The sequence below is a fragment of the Bos indicus genome, chromosome 3, assembly GCF_029378745.1.
Source record: "Bos indicus isolate NIAB-ARS_2022 breed Sahiwal x Tharparkar chromosome 3, NIAB-ARS_B.indTharparkar_mat_pri_1.0, whole genome shotgun sequence".
NCBI lineage: Eukaryota > Metazoa > Chordata > Mammalia > Artiodactyla > Bovidae > Bos > Bos indicus.
Window position 1 is genome coordinate 6,965,957 of NC_091762.1, and position 3,570 is coordinate 6,969,526.

Below are 3,570 nucleotides of genomic sequence, written 5' to 3' on the forward strand. Positions count from 1 at the left end.
AAGCATTATTTGTCATGGAACTTTGTGCAATAAAAGTTTATCTTTTTTATTAAAGATCACTAAGACATCTGTCAATTAAGATGGTTCCTTGGATCTTACTTGTTCCCTCCTTTTCCTTTTAAAGTCATATACTCCATTAAAATATTTTTTTAAAGTTTAGTCCCTGAAGCATATGCCATTTTCAGCATGCCAATTCTTCTGCCCCAAAAATGACAAGAAAGAAACATATTTTAATTCTTCCAGGTTTTCTTTGACCATGGAATTTATGTCATTGGAAATAGAATGTAAAAAAATCTACTTGCTTGTATATTAAATTTAAGAGGTGGAGGGCTTCCCTTGTGGCTCAGTGGTAAAGAATCTGCCTGCCAATGCAGGAGACACAGAGTTGATCCCTGTTCTGGGAAGATCCCGGAATTCCCTAGTAGCTCAGCTGGTAAAGAATCCACCTGCAATGCAGGAAACCCCTGTTTGATTCCCGGGTCAGGAAGATCTACTGGAGAAGGGATAAGCTACCCACTCAAGTATTCTTGGGCTTCCCAAGTGGCTCAGCTGGTAAAGAATCTGCCCACAATGCAGGAGACCTGGGTTCGATCCTTGGGTTGGGAAGATCCCCTGGAGAAGGGACTGTCTACCCACTCCAGTATTCTGGCCTGGAAAATTCCATAGACTATATAGCCAATGGCTGACAAAGAGTCAGACAGGATTGAGCAACTTTCACTTTCTGGGAAGATCCCACAGGCCACAGAACAACTAATAAGCCCATGTGCCACAACTACTGAGCCTGTGCTCCAGAGCCAGGGAGCACCAATTAAAGAATCTATGTGCCACAGCTACTGAAGTCTGCATGCCCTACAGTCTGTGCTCCACAACGAGAAGCCACTGCAATGAGAAGCCTGCATACCACAGCTAGAGAGCAGCCCCTGCTCACTGTAACCAGAGAAAAGCCCACAGAACAATAAAATCCCAGCACAGCCAAAAACAAATGAATAAAATTTTTTAAAAATTAAAAGGCATAGTCTTGAAAATAGTTAATTTTCTGTAGGATATTTACTATTTTGTCAGACATAGTCTTACTATAGTTCTACTTTCCCTGTGGATTGAGAAATCCACAAGATAAAATATACAGTACAGGCAATACAGTTTCCCCTAAAAACACACATTTTTAAATTTTTTAATTTTTTGGCCATGCTACATACCTTATGGGATCTTGATTTCCTGACTAGGGACTTAACCCATACCATGGCAGTGAAAGCAGTGAGTCCTAACCACCGGACCACCAAGGAATTGCTGGAAAACACATTTTAAATGAAGCGTTAGCATTTATTACAAGAAAAGGGACAGATTTAAATATAAATCTAAGCTAGTGTTTTGCAAACTATTCTGCAGGACACTAACATCCCACAAATTCTCAATAGGCATTTTTAAACATAGAAGAATTTTGATTGGGTCTTGCTGCTGCTAAGTCGCGTCAGTCGTGTCCGACTCTGTGTGAACCCATAGACGGCAGTCCAACAGGCTCCTCTGTCCCTGGGATTCTCCAGCAAAGAACACTGGAGTGGGTTGCCATTTCCTTCTCCAATCATGAAGTGAAAAGTGAAAGTGAGGTCGCTCAGTCGTGTCCAACTCTTAGTGACCCCATGGACTGCAGCCCACCAGGTTCCTCCATCCATGGGATTTTCCAGCCAAGAGTACTGGAGTGGGGTGCCATTGCCTTCTCCGTGATTGGGTCTTAGGGAGGAGAAAAAAAAAGGTTATAAAAGATATTGAGACAGTTGAGACAAACTGAATATAGACTGTGTATTGAATATTGCTGTATCAATGCTAAATTCCAAGTGTGTGATAAAGCTTTCATGGTTGTCGAAAGGTTGGGCAGACTTAGCTTCCACTGCAGGTCCAGATGCATGACGACAGTGGTCCCTGTGCCAACCTTAGCACTTCTCCACCAATAGACCTGCACTTGTATGCACGGTACCTGTCCCCAAATATAGGAAAAAGCATGGAATGTATAAAAAGATGGGTAGTTTAGTATAGACAAAGCATAAACAGAGAGAGGGAGGAAATGCAGCACGATTTGTAGAAGCCAGATTGTGAAAAATCTTATGTGCCAATCCAAGGGAATTAGATATTATTTTGAAGGCAAATAGGCAGAAAAAGAGATAGGAAATAATGTGAAGAATTTTTGAAGTACAGAGTAGCATGATCAGGTTTATTTCTAAGAATTAAAACTGTCAACATTGCAAAGTAGAGGCTGGAGAGCATGAGACTGAAGATGAGGATCTTGTTAGAAGATAAAGTAAGGAGATCAAGGACTAAAATAAGTAGCATCAGAGAAAATGGAAAAGGGAAGATGGACCAGAGAGGAATTGTTGAGCTGCCTAGAAGGCAATCCAGCATAGTGGTGTTAAGAGCACTATTTTAGAGCCAGGCATTCATTTACCTACTGTATAACCATCAGCAGTAAATCATCTAAATGAGCATTCCACACCCCGCCCCCCACAATGAAGTGAATACCAGTTATCTTCTTCACCGGCTTGTGATTAAGGATTAAATGTGGGGTAAAAAATGATAATGTACAAAAAAGTGTCAGCACGGTGCCAGGCACAAAAGAAGTTCGGTTAGTTAATATTATTACTGCAGTAATCAGGGAGAAGAAGGGATTGACAATGATTCCCAATTAGCTACAATTTGGTCTGGCTTTTCAATCATACAGCCCACACCCTTTGTTCAGACCAGTGCTTCTCAAAGTATGGTCTCCAGAGTACCAGCAGCCGTATAACCCAACAACTTGGTAGAAATGCAAATTCTCAAACCCAGCGAAAACTACAGTTATAAACTCTAGAGCTTAGGGTCCAGCACTCTACATTTTAACAAGCCCTCCCTGGTGACTCTGTTATACACGGAGTGTGAGAATTACTCATTTAAATACTCCTTTTCTCTAGTCTGAGCTCTTAAAACAGTCTCTTAGGGTATCCTTCTCGGCAGTCTCTTTCCCTTGAATTAATCACACAGAACAGCCAGGTTTTTTTCCTAAAAAACATGCCACACCAGGATATGATTACCATCTGTAAGTCACAGTAAATGTTGGGCAAACTTATTTATCCTATTTGGGCTTTAGTTTTCATAAACGTAAAAGGGAACGTTAAACATGACATAATCTAAAATAGTACCATCATCTAGGAGATGCTCCACACTGATGGTTGAACCTACGATCTCACTCTGTTGTCAGAAATTAAGTCACTTGATTAAAGCCATCCAACTTGATAAAAGATTCAAGATTAGAACACAAGTTTCTCAATTATGAATTCTGGTTCTTTTCATGAGATAAGGCTGTTTCTACATAATCAAAAACATTTATTCCAAAATAAAAAATTACATTTTGGTATTGTCAGTTTATGCACTATTTTCAAAAGTGAGAAATTATATTCTTTAGAAATGAATGAAAGAAGCTACATGAAAAGTTTTCAATGGTAGCTCTCAGTAAAAATTAAATCATAAAATAAGTATACTTACCTGTTATCTAAACTTGAATATTTATACTAAACACAGAAATAGTTGAAATATAAAAAGCAA